The sequence below is a fragment of the Chelonia mydas genome, chromosome 1, assembly GCF_015237465.2.
Source record: "Chelonia mydas isolate rCheMyd1 chromosome 1, rCheMyd1.pri.v2, whole genome shotgun sequence".
NCBI lineage: Eukaryota > Metazoa > Chordata > Testudines > Cheloniidae > Chelonia > Chelonia mydas.
In genome coordinates this window covers 257,538,172-257,558,586 of record NC_057849.1, presented here as the reverse complement: position 1 = coordinate 257,558,586, position 20,415 = coordinate 257,538,172, and the positions used below count along the sequence as shown (strand labels likewise).

At 43.4% G+C, this 20,415-nt stretch overlaps 1 long non-coding RNA gene across 1 annotated transcript in view; it reads left to right on the top strand.

Annotated features, from left to right (window-relative positions):
* The window catches only part of LOC114019600, a 38,328-nt gene that overhangs the window by 10,642 nt on the left and 7,271 nt on the right, over positions 1-20,415 (top strand). The window contains exons 2-3 of the long non-coding RNA XR_003564635.3: positions 8,307-8,442; positions 13,398-13,582. This is a non-coding gene — a long non-coding RNA (uncharacterized LOC114019600). The remainder of the gene's footprint in view (positions 1-8,306; positions 8,443-13,397; positions 13,583-20,415) is intronic.

Genomic DNA, 20,415 nt, shown 5'->3' with positions numbered 1-20,415 from the left:
AACTGTTCCAAAGTTGCTTCTATAGCATATATATTAGTTTCAAAGAGAAATCTTTAAGACAGAGGCAGGCTTGTAAAGATAGTTTATCTAAGAATAAAGACTTATGAAAACATTGAAGTTATAGAAAAATAAATATTTTTTAAACCAGGAAATTCAAAGTTAAGAGTAAGTGTGACAGGGTGGACTAGGCCCTGAGGCACCTTGCTGGAGGCTTTGCAGCCCTGCCACACCCTACTCCAGAAAAGGCCAGTAGAGAGGTCCTCCAAGCTGCCTAGAGCAGCTGTGTGGGAAGCCACCAATCGGCCCAGCAGGCTAATATAAGAACAGCTGCAGGAGCAGACTGAGAGCAGTTCCTTGCTAGAGCTAGACGAGTGTGGATGGCTGATGGAGCTCAGCTGATATAGTACTGCCAGAAGCCAGGGAGATTGAGAAGGAGCCATGAGCTGGTTGCAGGGACTCCATCAGGACAAAGCCCTGAGATAAGGGTGAAGAGGGCACAGGGCTGTGTGGAAGTGGCCCAAGGAATTAGAGCAGCAGTGTGACTTAGATAAAGGGACACAGCAGACAGCTGCTATCAGTAGGGTCCCAGGGCTGGGACCTGGGGTGGTGGGAAGGCCCTAAGAGGGTGAAGACTTTGTCACTAGGGAGGGAGCCCTGGGGAACTGCTCTATCCTGGAGCATGGACAACTTGTGGGAGATGTTATAGGAGGCACTGAGAGAAATCCCTGATGGACTTGAACTCTGGAAGGGGTTTTGCTTTGCTTTCCTCACACAGACAGACTCTGTGTGACTTGGCTGGAGGGCTGAGTCACCAAAGACACACCACAGAGAGAGAGTGTGCAGGTACACCCACTTGGCTAAGGGCGGGAGGGAGGTGCTCATGAGAGGTGAGTACCCTGTTACAGTAAATTTTTGTTTGTTTTTAAAGATTAAAAGTCTGAAATTAATTGGTGTTACAAACAACCTGCTCTCTGAACTCACATTCGCAGCTGCCATATTATATATTCTTTACCCTGCAGTCTCAGTATATGATCAATATCTTTATGAGGTGGTTTCTGCATATTTTCAGTCAAGGATAAAGGTACATAATTTCTTTATGGACTAGCATCTGAGCCCTATCACAAACTGAGTAAAGGAGGTACTGAGACTAAATACAGCCACTGTATACTTTGGAGGGAGGATGAGGTAGATTATTCTTTATGGTCCAGGCAGCCTAGAAATCTGAGACAATGTTGGTTTTGGACTCTGAGTTGGATAACCGAGGATATGTCAGGGCTTCTTTTTGCCAATGTACAGGTGGAAGTTGCGGAAGAGGGCTTGAGTTTTTGTTGGTGGTCCATATGTGATTGTTGGAGACCAGTTCACAAATTATATATAAGTGTAGTAGATGAGTTTGTAGTCCCAAACACACAGAAGCTCTATTTTTTTGACAATATGGTAGGTGGGCCAAAGGTGGTGTTCCACATAAAAGATAGACATTGTTATGTCAATGTCAGAGTTGAAAGGCATCACCTTAAAAAGCTCACCTCAGTCTCACATTATATTGCCTCTTATTGCTACAAATAACTCCTAAGGTTACAATAACTAAAATATTAGAGAATAAAAAACTTTGTTTCTTAACTCTCTGTGCATTTTGACAGCACTTTGGGTAGAGTCAGTTTCCCCTATTGCTTGTGTTGATCCTTCACACAGCAACAGCAAAAACAAAAATATGTTTTGTAATAGAATGTTTGTAAAGCCACACAAAAATGGCAGTGGTACTCAGGGACACCTGCAATAACTAAGAATAATTTAAACTTTTTTTTTTAAGTTGATAGTGTCCCTTTAAAGTTTGTGGCTTCAGTAAGTCTATAGAAACACAGTTTGCAGTTCCTGACCCCATCTGGTAAGGAACTAGTGCCATATTTGTAAAAGTACTTAGGCACAGTTAGCCACATAAATACCTTTAAAAATTCAGCCCTTACTGCCCAACCAACTCAAACAGAGCTAAGTTGTTACAGTATTAAAAGTAAAAATTCTGAGCTCTGGTTCTCAAGGGCCCTGGTCCTACAAACATGTACATGTGTGTTTCACTTTACTACCTTGAGTAATCCCATTGATTTCAGGCGACTCTCTGTGGTAGTAAAATACATATGTGTTTTCTGGATTGGGGCCTAGAAGAGAAGACTAAAACAAATGTGGAGTTATTTGTCATTCCAAAAAGATAGACCGATAAAGTAAAATATCAGGTTAACTTATAGAAAACACAAAGTGCCTCTATTTGCTTTCCATCCCCTACCGCTGTCGGTCTGTCCTTAGACCATAAGCTTGGTGGGGCAGGGAGAGACTGACCTCTCGAATGTCTGGAAAATGCTTGGCACGCTTTAGGAGTTACCACAATCTAATATATTAATTAATAATAAAATCCATAGATTAGACTTGGTAGCAGGATTATGCTCAAACTGCTCAATCTTAACTATGTCCTATAATGTTTCTACAGTGATAAATATTTTTTCATAATTATGAATCTAGGGTAAATCAGGTCAAACTACTTCCCTCAGAGAAATAAACATATGGAGTGAATTACATGGGAAAGCAACTGAAGTAAAAGAAAAGTGAGATACCTCTATTGGTTTCTGGAGAAGAACAGGATTATGGAGTCGGGTAAAACCCCACACATGGGGTTAAGATCAACCAAAAGAGACCATATTTGGGTCTCTCTATTGCTAAAAGTGCCTATGCTTTATTTAATTAACCTAAGAATACACATGTGGCACCAATCTGGCCAGGTCCCACTAAATATTCTATCCCTATGCCAAAACAACCATGTACACTTTTAGAAAGCGATCAGGAAATACAAAGTATGCAATGTTCCAGAGTAGCAGCTGTGTTAGTCTGTATTCGCAAAAAGAAAAGGAGTACTTGTGGCTCCTTAGAGACTAACAAATTTGAGCATAAGCTTTCGTGAGCTGAGCTCAAATAAATTTGTTAATCTCTAAGGTGCCACAAGTACTCCTTTTTCTTTTTAAAGTATACAATGTTAAAAAAAATTCATGTATCCATTTTCACACAAAAAAAAAAAATCAAGTCTACTTACCCAGCTATCCCACTGTGCCTCAGTTTCTCTAACTGTACAGTGGGGATAATACTACTACTACTACACCACACTGGTATTGTAGGGTGTGATTAATTTATTATTACTATAATTATTCTGACTGAAATATGTGAGATCATTGGATGAAAGGTGCTGTAACATGAGTAATTATAATGAGAATCTGTTTAGGGAAATGATGAAATGGTAACAGAACAGGAGTATGGAGCCTTGCACTGATATCACTGGTTTAATTTGGCCTGAGATTGGTAGTAATTAAAAACTGTTACTGTGCAAGCTATTTTGTGGCCTGTAGAAAACTAAGATGACAACTTCCCCTTCCTACTAAAAGTGTCTTCATTATAATCGGCACTAATTATTAGTCATGTTTCCAGACTCAAAGAAAGGCAAAGGACTGAATGGACAAAGAGAATTAATTCGCCGCCTTCTGGTGACTTGCTTTATGGTGCTCCTGCTAAAACTCTCTCTCATACATCCTTTTATCTCTGACACTATGATATAACAATGTCCATCTTTTATTTTATTTATATATATGTATATGTGTGTGTATATATATGTGTGTGTGTGTATATATATATATATATATATATATATATATATATATATATATGATGGACATTGTTTGAGAGAGAGAGCGGGGGGGAGAGGTGCGTGTCTCTGAAGCTGTCAAGCCAGCATCTTTCATTAACTAAATTCACTTTGAAAGGAAAATAAATATTTCCAGCAACATGAAATGTTAGCCAAAGCAACATGCCACCTCAGGGAATCTGTGACACAATTCTGTAATCACTTAATACAGCTCCTTAATCCTCAGGCAAGGATCATTCCCCTCCAGTAGTAAAGCTTGCAGTGTAGGGCTTAGGAGGAGGCTAGCGTCCATGGAAAAGGGTAGAGGCCTGTGCCCAAGCAAACATGGATTCTGAGGGACCTGTGGAAGTCTAGGGATATGTACCTGGAGGCTCTGTGCTGCCTCAGCTGATCTGGCTCCCATTGAGCTCCCACAGCTCCCTGGCAAACAATCATTGGTACCATGCTACTGGGACTCTTCCTGCCCCAAGTTGCATTATCTTTTTTGGGAATCTGCATGGAGCTGGAGTGAGTATGATGCATGTCCTGCCTCAGTCAGTTCCTCCTGCTCCAAGTCCACTACTCTACAGCACCCTCCCATGTATACCTCTGACCCATGAGGTCAGGAGGAGAAATTACCCCCTTCCACATAGGAATGAGGAGACCCACGCATGGAAGGTCCCCTCTGTGCACAGTTCTTGGGGAGAGGAGATGATTTCTGGCTCGAACTAGAAAGTAATGCCAGTGTCTATTAGTTATTTCTGGAGGGCAAGAGACAATGGAGTAAGGAACTCTGCTGAATGGACTATCCAAGTTAAAACCCAGTAGCACTTTGATATGAGTCAAATTCTATTAAACACATAAATAACCATCCAAAAACTGGTTCTCGAGTCCAGATTTATGTTGCTTTTATATAAAAAAGCTTGGGTTTTTGGCAACAAATAAAATACTTCCAATGCTGTGCCACAGAAACACAATCCTGCTTAGTCACAGTATTTTCAATATCTACAAACACTGAGTTCTGTTGCTAAATGTGTAGGGCTCAGCAGTTTACCAGAAAAAGTGTTTCTTCCTTGGAACGCATGTTTTTGCTTAAAGGGAGTTCTCCAAAACACTTGATTTCATTAGCAAACACAACATTATATTCTCAAAAACACGTGTTATCACCTGGTAAGTGAATAACAAAAGGGAATCGGCCACTCTGTTTAGTAAGGAGTGAGGTAGGTTGTGTATAGGAAATGCAGTCAGTTTTGACATCTCCTGAATATAACAAATTAGACTTAAATACTGCTCTAGTACCTCTCCCTGTCGGTTTTTTTTTTTTTCAGGTTTTAATTCACAGACCGATTAGAGCATGAACTGGGAGTCATTACTCAGTCCTACATTCTCTTCCCACCTCTGCATCTGCCTTCCTTTATAACCTTAGCAAATCAATTCCTCTGTGGCTCAGTTTTCCACCTGTAAAATGGAGACGACACTTCCCCACCTTCATAAAGCACTTTGAGATCAATGAATGAAAAGTGCCAAATCTTGGTATTCTATTACTACTTATGAATAAAGAAAAGGAGTACTTGTGGCACCATAGAGACTAACAAATTTATTAGAGCATAGCTTTCATGAGCTACAGCTCACTTCATCGGATGCATTCAGTGGAAAATACAGAGGGGAGATTTATATACACAGAGAACATGAAACAATGGGTGTTACCATACACACTGTAATGAGAGTGATCAGGTAAGGTGAGCTATTACCAGTAGGAGAGCCGGCGGGGTGGGAGGGGGAACCTTTTGTAATGATAATCAACGTGGGCCATTTCCAGCAGTTGACAAGAATGTCTGGGGGAGGGGGGAATAAACATGGGGAAATAGTTTTACTTTGTGTAATGACCCATCCACTCCCAGTCTTTATTCAAGCCTGAGTTACTTGTATCCAGTTTGCAAATGAATTCCAATTCAGCAGTCTCTTGTTGAAGTCTGTTTTTGAAGTTTCTTTTGTTGAAGAATTGCCATTTTTAGGTCTGTAAATTGTGGAAAAGCAGCATCACTTGCCCCATAATCTCAGCCGTGCAGAACACAATGCCATCCACAGCCTCAGAAACAACTCTGACATCATAATCAAAAAGGCTGACAAAGGAGGTGCTGTCATCATCATGAATAGGTCGGAATATGAACACAAGGCTGCTAGGCAGCTCTCCAACACCACTTTCTACAAGCCATTACCCTCTGATCCCACTAAGGGTTACCAAAAGAAACTACACCATTTGCTCAAGAAACTCCCTGAAAAAGCACAAGAACAAATCCACACACACACACACCCCTGGAACCCCCACCAGGGGTATTCTATCTGCTTCCCAAGATCCATAAACCTGGAAATCCTGGACACCCCATCATCTCAGGCATTGGCATCCTGACAGCAGGATTGTCTGGCTATGTAGACTCCCTCCTCAGGCCCTACGCTACCAGCACTCCCAGCTATCTTCGAGACACCACTGACTTCCTGAGGAAACTACAATCCATCGGTGATCTTCTTGAAAACACCATCCTAGCCACTATGGATGTAGAAGCCCTCTACACCAACATTCCACACAAAGATGGACTACAAGCTGTCAGGAACAGTATCCCCGATAATGTCACGGCAAACCTGGTGGCTGAAGTTTGTGACTTTGTCCCCAAATGTGAAAGTTATGGGTGAGGACAATGTATATCCTCAAATCAGCGGCACTGCTATGGTTACCTGCATGGCCCCACAGTATGTCAACATTTTTATGGGTGACTTAGAACAACGCTTCCTCAGCTCTCGACCCTAATGCCCCTACTCTACTTGCGCTACATTGATGACATCTTCATCATCTGGACCCATGGAAAAGAAGCCCTTGAGGAATTCCACCATGATTTCAACAATTTCCATCCCACAATCAACCTCAGCCTGGACCAGTCCACACAAGAGATCCACTTCCTGGACACTACGGTGCTAATAAGCGATGGTCACATAAACACCACCCTATATCGGAAACCTACTGACCGCTATACTTACCTACGCGCCTCCAGCTTTCATCCAGACCACACCACACGATCTATTGTCTACAGCCAAGCTCTACGATACAACTGCATTTGTTCCAACCCCTCAGACAGAGACAAACACCTACAAGATCTCTATCAAGCGTTCTTACAATACCCACCTTCTGAAGTGAAGAAACAGATTGAGAGAGCCAGAAGAGTACCCAGAAGTTACCTATTACAGGACAGGCCCAACAAAGAAAATAACAGAACGCCACTAGCCGTCACCTTCAGCCCCCAACTAAAACCTCTCCAACACATCATCAAGGATCTACAACCTATCTTGAAGGACGACCCATCACTCTCTCAGATCTTGGGAGACAGGCCAGTCCTTGCCTACAGACAGCCCCCCAACCTGAAGCAAATACTCACCAGCAACCACATACCACACAACAGAACCACTAACCCAGGAACCTATCCTTGCAACAAAGCCCGTTGCCAACTGTGCCCACATATCTATTCAGGGGACACCATCATAGGGCCTAATCACATCACCACCACCACCACCACCCCCCCACTGATAATAGCTCACCTTACCTGATCACTCTCGTTACAGTGTGTATGGTAACACCCATTGTTTCATGTTCTGTGTATATAAATCTCCCCACTGTATTTTCCACTGAATGCATCCAATGAAGTGAGCTGTAGCTCACAAAAGCTTATGCTTAGATAAATTTGTTAGTCTCTAAGGTGCCACAAGTACCCATTTCTTTTTGCAGATACAGACTAACACGGCTGCTACTCCGAAGCCTGTACTTATGAATAGTCATCAACAGGACCAAATTCATGCCTGGTGTAACTCCACTGAAATCAATGGAGTTACACCAGAGATTAATTCAACCCACTACTTTAGAGCAGTGACTCTCAACCTTTCCAGACTACTGTACCCCTTTCAGGAGTCTGATTTGTCTTGTGTACCCCCAAGATCCACCTCACTTATACTTGCTTATAAAATCAGACCTAAAAAGACAAATGTCACAGTACGCTATTAATGTGAAAATCCTGACTTTCACATTTTTACCCGATAATTATAAAATCAATTGGAATCTAATTATACACTGAAATTATATACAGCAGTATAAAAAAGTCATTGTATGAAATTTTAGTTTGTACTGACTAGTGCTTTTTATATAGCCTGTTGTAAAACTATGCAAATATCTAAATGAGTTGTGTTCCAGGGGGTACATCAGGAACCAGATTCCTCCAGGCCCTGGGGGTGCTCAACCCCTTGCTCTGCCCCTGCGTCTTCCCATCCAGTTCCTCTCCCTCCCAGCACCTCCTGCACACCACGGAACAGCTGATGGCAGTAGGCACTGGGAGCATTGCATGGCTAGAAGTTGCAACGTTAAGGGTGTGCCACATATGGTAATGGCTCAATCCAGCTCAGTATCTGTCACCTGTAAGACCCTCCCGCCTCCGAATCACTGGAAGGATGACTGATCTCTGGGGAAATGAGACTGAAGAAAGATTTCTGAAACAAAAAATAGTACAACAAAACTCAGTGGTTGAACTTAGAACTGTGGGCATTGAGCCCGGACTCAGTTACCCCTTACAAATATAGGTGACTAACAACGGTGTTACTCTACTTGCAGATAGACCTCCGGACATGGACAGGCTGCGTGACTGCAACTTCTGATCCCGGACTGCCTACTACCTAGATAATGGTCAGCAAGAAGAACACAGAATCTGGATGAACCACAGCTATGGAGCACCTTGAACGGAGATCAAGTAAGCTCTTTTGATATGTTTCCTCTTGACGAGCGTATCTCTCAGGCTGCCGCTCAGAAGGACAGCACTGCTTCAGGTGTGTTCTCCCCTTATATAGTCAGTCTCTCTCTCTCTCTCAGCTATGCCACATGACTTTAGACACAGTGGTCTTCCTGCTCTTTTACACCAAATGACATAACACCTTACACTTCCCCTCTTTGATGGGGAAGGGATACCCCTAGAACTGTAACCATCACATTCCATAGACATTACTTAACCTGAACGATGATACAGGCCCAGAAGCTATAGGTACAGCTGTTTTTCTTTTGAGCCACACAGTGAGGCAGATCAAATACACAATGATTAGAGATTGGATGATTAGGACCACAATAATAGGATATAACATAATATTCCATACATCATTAAAGTTTTCCAGTCCACCAAATAGATTCTTCCACCATGGACTAGAAGGAGCCTCATCTTTGATTCACTTTAACGCCCACTTAAATCTGATTAGGGGCACGATGCACAGTCAGCAATATCTTTCCCTTCCCAATTTGCTTTAAACGGGCTTCCACTTCCAGGCGGAACATGAGTTGTGTTAGGGCTGCTATCTTTGCTCCATGCTTGACCAGATCCAAGTGGTCATATAAAGTATATTGTACATACACAGTCTCGGTGGTGATGTCATGCCAGACGGTCTCTATCACAACCCTTAATGGAAAAGATGGAGCTCAGACAAAGGTTGATGGAAGGGTCATGTATAATTCTATAACTAGTTACAGTAAACTCACTGCACCAACTCCTTAGACATAAACAATGGTCATTCGTGAGCACAACGGAGGAGTGATTAAAATCCAAAGTGCATTTTATAACTACCTTTCTTTTGGGGCATTTAAACATACATGGGATCCTTCCAAAACTTCAGTGTTAAAGTGTAGCCTAGACCCTTTTCTTCTAGGCAAGGCTGGAGGTCCACAGTATGGTATTCATCACTCTTCTGATGGACCCATTTGCTGATAACCATAGGAATAAGTACAGTTTGTCCCACATTTAAGACTATGGGCACTAAAAGGGTAAACCCATTCCTTGTTTTCTGCTTTTAAGTCCACACACAAGCAATTATTGAATAGTTGTGACGGAGGTAAGTGAAGTTATTTAAATTCCAGCACCCCTGGTGCTCTTGCTCAAAAGGAATGAGATGGTTCCACAACGTGCCCTATCTCTACTGGAGATAAGGACATTCAGGCCATCCCTCACAATGGACTTAGCCACATCTAGGATCCATTGCTGTGCTTGCACACATGCTAAAGCAAGGGAGATGTTAGACTGAAGAATGTTTAAGGCCCCTATGATGTTGAGGTGACCTGTCTCCTGAATTTGTATCCAGGAAGGTAAGGTATTGGCTATATGATACTCAAGCTCAAATACGATTTAAGGAGGTAGTCAGAGGGTGTGATAAAGAATCATGGCCCAAATCATGGCCCAAAGCTCCTATTTTATTGGCCAGGATCTGGTCATCTATAGTATTTAACATGTCTAGTCCAGTTCTAAACCCTTCTAATATTTTTAGCTAAGGTATCCCTAGGTTTCCTTATGAGAGAGTTGGATGATGGAACCACTCCTTGCACCCAAGCACTCCATCCCACAGTTAGAAGTGCAGTGTATACAAACCCTCCTTGGTTAACATTGTGTATTGAAATTTGTATGGGCATTATTAACCTTTTGATGGAATATACTGGATTTATCATCAGTTCTCTTCTAACAAGCTGTTTTACCGCCACTGGTCCAATGGAACTTGTGTACGGCCGAGGTACCACAGATACCTTTACATTGACCTTAGTTCCATACAGACTTGTGATAACCCAGTCACCTGTGTCAAATGACACTAACACGAGCATTCACAATACATACAACAGGGAAACTTATATTCTGTAAATTTTGACAAAACCCATTCATGATACTGGCATTGTAATTTTTAACACCTGATACTATTCAATGGCTACATTTCAGAGTTGCTAGATAAAGACCTGATGGCAAATACAAATGGGCATTTATAAAGGTTTGATTAACATTACCAATACCAGTTGAAACCATTACACTTAAATCCCCAGGTTTTACCTGTATAGGGAGGTCACTTATGATTGACAGACACTTGGATGGCTCCCAAGCCTCAATCAACCTAGAGCACCCCTCTAGGAAAGTGTCAAAGAGCCATGAACAATTGCCCCTCGTTTCCATAGATTTAATTTGTGCATCCTTATCTAATATGAGCTCATGCTTTTGTTAATCTGCTGTGAAAGCCATTAATCAGGTGTTACCCCTTTCTTCTGCCCATACAAAATAACAATAGCCTGTATCCACATAGGCATACCAGTATAATCCCTTTCAAGGCTGAGCTCAACAGAGCTTCATTCGTCAGTATACTTCTGCCCTTGGGATTATGTACCACATCTTAATGTATAATGAAACTGATTATGATGGATTCTAACAACTCATAATTATATTCATAAATCCCTGTGCGTGTATCCCATCTCTCAGCCATTGTATTCACTTTACAATACCAGTGTTTGTTCTAATTTACAATAAGAGTCCATAAACCTAACAACAATATTAACACACATAACATTTTGCAATCCAGGTGGCTGGATGAATTTCCTGGAATAGACAGAGTAGAGATTTAGGTTAGTGACACTTATTATGGCCCAACACCGCCCTTCCATTACTTTAGTTGGGACAAATGGAACCATTAAACCATCTCTTGCCAGATTTTAACTCTACCTGATACACTGTTGGTCTGACCTTATTGGTTATAACTACAGGGCCTACTCAGCAGGGACTCAGGGTGATGAGTCTCTGAGTAGAATCAAAATAAAAATTTATCCCCAACCTGCTATTCATGAAATTTAAAGTTGGCATTCAGTCTTTGGTCCATTTGACACATGTTCTGCTTTAATTGGGTAGCTATCTCCTTTTGAGCATCACTAATTTTAACCAACAGCTGGGTTATGTACTGGTCTATTTGTACCTGGGGCTGATACTTATGTGGTGGCTAGGGGGGGTACCACCTGATCTCAGGAGTCCTCATTGGCTGACCTGTAAAGATCTCATGGGAGTGTAAATCAATGTGCTTCAATTGTGGACCTGATGGCCATTAGGACAAAGGGTAGCTTTTTTAATCCCAATTCTTTCCCGCAGGCTCTATGATCTTCCTTAATGCTATTTTAATCCTCCTATTAGTCTGCTCAATGATCCCCGAGCTCTGGGGATGTCCAGCAATATGGAGATGCTGTTTGATGCTAAGTGCAAGGCAAATGTTCTTAACCGGGTCACCCACAAAGAGGGGCCCTTGGTCAGAGTCAATGACCTCTGGAAGGCCATACTGGGAAAACGTGTAGTGGGGGCTGCAGTATTTTTGAAAGGGGAGGGAGGGCCTCCACCCACTTTGAAAATGGATCCACTCCCACAAGGCTGTAACAGTTTCCGCACGCTGTGTGTGGTAGTAGGCCAATGTAGTCCACCTGGATCCAATGCCAGGGACCCTCAATGGGCTGGGGGAGGACTAGTCCCTTCCTAACTCAATGGTCTGGGTTGTTCTGGGCACATGCCAAACAATTCCAGATATGATACTCTACATCCCTGGTGATGTCTGGCCACCACCCAACAGTGAGGAGACTTTTTACTGTCTTAATGCCAAAAGACATTGTTGGTGAGCTAAAGTTATAAGTTCCTTACGTCGGCAACCCGCAACTACCAATATTGGAAGGTCGTCTTTCACCTCTGCTTGATTTTGCCATTACCAGTCCACTTTTATGTTCAAATATTTGGTACCCCCGATGATGATGATGAGAGAGTAGATCCTGAATCTTTGTCCTTCTTTTGTATCTGCAAAATATCAAGTTGTTGCTGCACAGCTGCAGGTTGCAGTGAGCACATAACATTGTCCGATTTTTACCCACAACATGTCTGGATCTATTAATGCTGTCTCTTTAAATAGGCCATCCACCCTATTAAGCATGGATACCTCAGCCATGTTCTTCCGATGAGCCTGTACCTTAAAGGAAAGTTGGCGCTCTCCTGCCTTCAGCAAATTTCCGTGCATGAATAAGATATTTGGCATGGGTTACTGGCTTGTTGTCTGCGGTGTTCATGCCACGAGTCATCCACACACTCATCCAGTCAATGAGGGCCCTCAGGACCCAGTCAGAATCCGAGCAAATCATTATCGGAGTCTCTGTCCACAGCATCCAAAGCAGCTGCTATGGCAACAATTTCTGCTGGGCAGAATGGGGCAACACAGTGCCTTGCAAAACCCAATCTGTTGCTACCTGGAGTACAGCGTAACCTGTATGGGGAGGTGCCTTTTAGATGGAAACAGCTCTCATTGATAACCCATATGTCACAGCCCACTGCTTTAGCTACTTCATATGAGGCCTCTAGCTGGAATGGAGACTTGGGTGTATTAGTCTCCTCCAATGGAAGCAGGCACTGGTGGTCTTCACCTTCTGACAATAGAGCAAATGGTACAGCAGACAAAGATGGTACTTTATCCACCCTCACCTCCCGGTTTAATAAGCAGAGCCCAACCTGCAAGATGGGGATTGGACACCCAGCCATCACTTGCCTTCCCTGATAAGATGTACATTACCTGACTGGCATGTGAGATGTTCAAAGCACCACTGGAGCCATTCCAATTATGTATTCCCAGTGTTTGATTGGACCATACAAGGGCCAAAGCTTCTTTCACACCATGTATAACACTGTTCCAATTTGGGCAGCTGTTTCGAACCATAGGCAACAGCTTTGTGTGGGTGCCACTTGACTGCATAAATAACTACACTGATGCCTTTCCCAGTGGTAGCAAGCTGTAATATGAACAGCTTAGCCAATTGAGGGTAGGCCAGTGCAAGAGCCTGCATTAGGTTAAATATTGCTTAATGTTCGGTTTTTGGTTTGTTTGTTTTTTTTCTCCCCAGGACAATTCTTGTCCCTTGCGGAGCAGCATGTGTAAGAGACATGCAAGCTCTGAATAACCATATATAAAATCCCAAGAAAAGCCTACCAATCCCAGGAAAGATCTCCAGGTTATGTCCCTGGAAGCTGGTAATTTGCAGATCAGATTGATTCGATCAGCATCTGGACATCACCCTTCAACTCCAAGGTAAGTGACATTCTGCTGTACAAGCTGGCTTTTTGCGGGCTTATGAGGAAGCCGGTTCTTTGGATGATCAGGACCTCACTCAAAACAAGCAAGTTCTCTTCCCTGGTCTTTGTAGCCACCAATATATCATCCACATAGCTGACCACCTGGTCCTTGTAGATTAGGTTTCTCCACATCTTGGTAACATGCTGATGACATATCGTGGGCACACTGTGATAACCTTGCGCTGCTCTTGTAAAAGTCAGCTGCTGATGGCCAAATGTAAAGGCAAACTTATACCATGCACTTCTATGCAGTGGTGTAGAAAACACATCTGCAATATCAATGACCAAGAACCATCTAGCCCCACCTGCAATGGTAGACATTATTTCTGGAAACTTGGCCATAACAGGTGTCATTCTGAAAGCTCTAATCAACTGAACCTCCACGCTGATTGATCAGACTTGAGCACTGGCCAGATCGGGGCATTGCACGCACTATTTGTCTCTACCAGAACTTCTTGGATCTCAAAGCATTAGTGATGCTCCCAATTCCTCATTGGGCCTCTCTCCAGTATTTGTACCAGCGCTGAGGCCCAGGATCAGGGCCCTCCACCATAATCTCCACATCAATACATCCACAGTCTAACTTGTTCTTTGCAAATACTTGCGGATATTTGTTTAGTGATTTCCAGATGTCTGATTCCCATGTTGGCAACTTGAGTTTGTTAGGCACCTTGAGAGCATTCACTCAATGCAATGATGGTATAATGACTCCTCCTTCACCCTGGCCTTTAACAGTCCTCTGACTGGGAAGATCCACTATGACATCCAAGCGCCTCAACCCATCTATCCCTAATATACACTGTCTATCAAGCTTCTGGAAACCAAAGGAAGCTTCAGTGATCAGTGCCTCAGTTATCCAAGTTATTGGCTCTGAAAAGGGCACTAGACTTTTTACTTTCCGTTATATCCTTCAAGTACCTTGATTTCTCTAATCGGTAGCTGTTTTATTGGAGGAACTGCTTTTATGCAAATTCTACTCATTGTGGCCCCAGTGTCCAGGAGCATTTTCTGCTCGATATTACCAAATTCCCCTCAGACAGATGTTAGTTGCCAGCCTTCCCCCACCTATCATTTACAATAGTGGCCACATGCAATGGGGAAGGGAGAGCTCCGTGGCTTCAGAGGGAGCTTTGGGGTGGTGCTCTTTCCTGTCAAGGGACTGTTTCCTCCCCTGCTAGATTCTCTCCCTCCTCCTGTGCTAGCTTTTTCAGCAGGCTCGAGTTGACAGACCATCTAGTTATTCTACAGGCTCGTACTTGCGGAGTGTCTCCACAAGTCTAATCTAAACCCATAGTCAGGATCTCTATTTTTGCCATTCTTTCTGTAACTAGCCTTCCCATCATTCCCAACTTTTATGGCAGCCACTTTCTTTGTGTCCCGGGATGTTATTGTTGCTAGGATAAGCTTCCCTATATAGGTCATACACTTCTTGAGCTCTGGTTTCCAATTCTTTGAGAATAGTTACTCTGGGATTGGCAGATCCCATGGCCATTTTAATTACAGGGAGCAAATCCTGAACAAACATCTCCCAGAGTTCAGGGGTGTCATACATATCAACTCCATTTACTATCAGAAGCTGACCTGAAAGCCAACTTAGTAATAGTTTCCTGGCAAGGAATTTCTGTGGGCTTTCTGAGATCCTTTGTCAGAGTACATCTTGCCCCTAAGATTTTTGTATGGGTCATACAGCTTCATAATGGCAAAGTAAATTTCTACAGATTCCTGAACGCTACCCATCTGAACCTCTGTAGGTAGGGCCCCAACTCATCTGCGCTCATACTTTCTTTTACTAGTGCAACTGTGTCTTCTAAACTTAAATTGGCGGTCACACTAAGCTTTGCCAGCCAATCCAAAGCATTTTCTTTAGAAAGGGGGCCCTTGTGCTTGCTCATAGCTCACACCTGTTCCAGCTCCAGGGCATGGATTTCATACCTCATTTCCAAGGGTCTGCCATGTCCATAACGAACCACAGTAGTGGTTATTGGAGCAATCGGAGGGTGGCTTGAAGTCCCCTAGACCCCCAAGACTCATGGGGTTCCTCTGGTGCTGGGGGGGAATACTAGGAATGAAACATTTCTTTCTATGTCACTCCCATCTGAGTCAATAGGTGTACTAGACTCCTACCCTCTTAAGAGGTCAGTTTTTATAGCACTTATGACACCCTGCCTCCGCTGCAACCTTTGCTTCAACATTATCTTTTTATCACCTACCCTGTGGTTCACAGATGTTCCTTGTCTTGCTGTCTTTACCTCTTTCATTAACTCTCTAGTTGCAGCTTGAGAGCCTTCTAACTTTTTTGACAGCACAGATATGTGCTTTCTCCTTTTTCAGGAGGTTCCCATTCAACTCCTGCATTTGGGGATTCTAACTGGTTAAGCTGTATTGTCAAGTTAGCCATCTGGGCTGTTGTGGCAGCCTGCTGGGAGCTGAACTTTTCTACCTTCACTTCCTTTTCAGACACTTACAGCTTGAGAAGTGGCTACGCTTACAGCTTGAGAACAGGTTTCAGAGTAACAGCCGTGTTAGTCTGTATTTGCAAAAAGAAAAGGAGTACTTGTGGCACCTTAGAGACTAACCAATTTATTTGAGTATAAGCTTTCGTGCGCTACAGCTCACTTCATCGGATGCATACTGTGGAAAGTACAGAAGATGTTTTTATACACACAAACCATGGAAAAAAAATGGGTGATTATCACTACAAAAGGTTTTCTCTCCCCCCACCCCACTCTCCTGCTGGTAATAGCTTATGTAAAGTGATCGCTCTCCTTTGAACCAACTTCTTGTTTTAGTCTCCATTGCCGATCCAGCTCCTTTGCCATCATACCCAACCTCAAGAGCAAAGCTCTTTTCTTAAGCCTTCCCCCAGTAAAAAGACTAGGTATCACAAACCTTTCCCATGTTCTGCACAGTTTAACCATAGCATCCTCACCACTGAACAGATCATCAGCCCAGGGGTTTTATTCTTCCCAAATAAAGCCATACAGAAGTCAACGCCCCCCAACCCTCCGGAGGTATTTTTAACAAGGTGTTCCTCCACACACCTTGGGGGGAGGGGGGCTTACTAATCATGCACCCCAAGTGAGGGTCCCATAATCTCACACAGGAGGATTGTGATTTTGCTGATCCCACTCAGGGAAACCAATGTTTCCCCTCCCTGGACAGCACCCTACTTCCAAGCCTGCCTGTGTCCACCAACCGGTGTCAGGCCAACTGTTGTCGCTGCCTCCGAGGCATCCTCGCCTGAGGCACGGAAACCTCCTCACTAACCTTCTACCCAGTCAGGTTCATTTATTCCAACTGCCACATGGCTCATTGTATCCAACGGATCCCAAACAGAGTCTCACCTGGTCAGGCCATACCCTGCCATTCTCCACCCAAGAGAAGCCACCTCTGGGCATCAAGCAGGGATTTTAAAATGGGACCATGGACTCGGATCCTTTAGCTCTCCCACTCCTGTCCACTGGTTTATGGAAAGGGAACGCTCTACCACCCAGGGACGTGGCCTTGCTAGGCTGCCACTAGTCCCGGCCTCCCAGTGTGGAAAACCAAGAGACCTAGGACATGAACCCATTCTCTATTGACAGCCACCCCTCACAGTAAAATACATGTACTCCAGGATGGGAGTGATGTTCACTTCCCACAGGTCGCAAGGGACCTCAGCTCAAACCACATGAGTAAAGGAAAATAAATAAAACAGACATAAGCCAGAGACTGGTAGAGATCAGAGCAGTAGACTCGCAACTATGGCATACTGATCTTAACATTGGGTCCAGCTGCAGCTGCCAGAAACTGTTGCATGGCTAGAAGTTGCAACATTAAAGCTATGCCACATATGGTAATAGATACTGAGTTGGGTTGAGTCATCACCTGTAAGACCCTCCCGCCTTTGAATCACTGGAAGGATGACTGATCTCTGGGGAAATGAAACTGAAAGATTTATTAAATGAAAGAACAAATAATTCCATGGTTGAACTTGGAACTGCGGACAATGAGCCCAGACCCAATTACCCCTTACAAATATGGGTGACTAACAATGGTGTTACTGTACAATGGACTACCAGACATGGACAGGCTGCATGACTGCAGCATCTGATCCCGGACTGCCTACTACCTAGATAACGGTCAGCAAGAGGAATACAGAATCTGGATGAACCACGGCTCTCCCCTTAGTCAGTCAGTCAGTCACTCTCTCTCTCAGCCATACCACCTGACTTTAGACCCAGTAGTCTTCCTGCTCTTTTACACCAAATGACATAAAGCACCTTTACAGGAGGGAGGGGGAGGGGGAGGAGGTGATCGGTGGGGCTGCCAGCAGGTAGGAGATGCTGGCTGGGTGGGGAGAGCTGGCTGATGGTGGGTTTAAGATTGTATTTAAAATGAACAGTTTGTTTTTTCCAATCTATAGGACTATCAATTATATCTGTGTCACTACCCAATAGGCCTCAGTCTTGCCTATATGAACATGTAGTTTGAACTCCTTCTGAGACCTTATGCTACAAGTATTAGGTTTCTATTAGCAATGGGAGGAAAAATTCTATGCACAGTCAACTTACATCTGTGACTCTCTGATATCACTGATGCAGAAAAGCTAATGGAATTTTATTTTACCAGAGCCAGTTAAAAGGAATGTCTTTTGAAACTTGCTAGACATACAAAAGAACTTCCCATATTCCTTTGTTGCCTGAGTTGGATGCCAGTGACCTATACGAGGAATAGCCCCAACCTCACAGACACACTGTTCATAAGCTAAGGATTTCTAGAGAACATTCTGAATCTATTCATACCCCTTTACCTTCCTTACATTCTGAATTCTTTCCCTTATTCATGTACTTTTCTCATTGTGTTTATGATTATGTTTTTCTTAACCCAGAAGGTCTTTTATTCAGGCTCTGTAATATTTCTGTATATGCTGAAGTGTAATATGTTTGAAATTTTCCATTAAGTGTAAACACAAAAGGTAAGGTAATTTTTCCCTTATGCTTCAGGGCACCAAGTGAGTTCCTCCTGGAGATCAGGAAGGAATTCTCTCTGCATATAAAGAAGTAGAGGGATGTACTGAGGTTTTTGGATGGGATTGGCCTTCTTCTGAAGAAATAGCTAATCTCCATTATTGAAGGTGTGATAACAGATTAATGAACATGGTCTGAGCTGGTTTAGAAACCCCATCTTCCTTTAACAATAGAAGATTCCTTCCGCCGCGTGCGCCCTCCCCCCTAACACTGGGTGTTCTCTCTCTCTCTCTCTTTTACAGGATTACATTCTTGAGCTCTTTGCCCTATAAGGAGAGGGAGATGCCTTCATTGCTACTTACCTTCTGCACACAGATAAAAGTCAATGATTAACCCCTCTACCAAAAGCCCATTGACGCTTGCACAAAGATTCTGCCTAAAACAATAGGGTTAATCATCAGTTCACCTCCCTTATTTAATTTATCTTTTGTCCTTTTGTCTCCTTCTCACTCAACTTTCTTTGCTAGCCCCAAGGTTTCAATGGCCATGAATTTGCACCATCCCCCGCTCCAACTGTAGGCCCTCATATTTCAAGTAGTTGTGTGACACCTTGTAGGCTGCATCCATTAATAGAGTTCTGATAACCACTAAATGCTCCATTGGGTCCTAGAGCGAAGGAAGTCGGCTCTTGGAAAGGGGATGAAAACGGGATATTGTTACACTGTTTAAAAGTCACCAATCCAGCAACAAAAAGCCAAAAGTTCTACTGGACACCTGCTACTTATTTTCCCATACAGAATTCTCTTCCATTGACTGAAATCAGCAAAAGGATAATGCGTGGGAGCAATATCAGTAGACCTTGACCTAGTTTCTCAGCTGATCTGCAATGTTTATTCAAACCTCATTTAGAAATTCCCCTACTTTCCCTTTTGTCTGAGACGTAGCAAGCTAGAGGGATCTCCCAGTGGGATGGAGAATGGCAGATGGATGTGGATGGACAGGAGCAGCACTGAAAGAGACTGCTGCCAGGTGCTGGGGCTGAGATGGTTGGATCATCCCATGCTAGAGCAGCAATGAAGAGGCAGCCATTCAGAAGTGAAGCTGAGAGGATGGGATCAGCAGTGACAAAGCCTTCACCCAGTAGTGCCTCTGATAGCAAAGGACAGGGATGATAGGCAGGAGAAGCACCAATAAGGCCACAAAAGGGAGTTGAGAATATTGACATGATACAGTAGACAGGGCCAATGCTGAAGGAACTTTTGTCCTGCAGCATGGCTGATAGAAATAGATGGACAGAATATACTGAAGAGGCCTTCAGTAGGTACTAGGCCTAAGAAAGGTAGATAGCACTGGATTGAAAGAAGGGACCCATACAGCACTAGAATACATTTAAAAATTTTATTAAAGTTAATGTTTAAAATCAAATTTACACAAGTTAAGAGGAAAGGTACTGTACATCTGGGGTCAGGCTTGGGTTATGGGGGATTTCAAGTATCAGTTACAAGGTTCACAAGGTACATACATATCACATAACCAGCATAGATCCAGATTGGGGTATGGGAGTTTTTAAAGCATCAGTGGATAAATGGGCTTGGGTACGCCACCCATTGAATGTATTAAGAGTCCAAGTCAGTATTGGTGTAGAGAATAAGTACACAGGTGGGGTGCGTCCCTCGGTTCATCAGGGAAGGAAATGGTTATTTCCTTGGTCGGTGTTGTCGGTTACTAGACCTCGTATTGTCGGTGTCCTGTGATGTGTTCCATGTAGATGTCTCTGGACCACCTGATGGTGTCAGACACCATGAGCTGTCTCATGAGCTGGGCGTAGCGTCGACCGGCT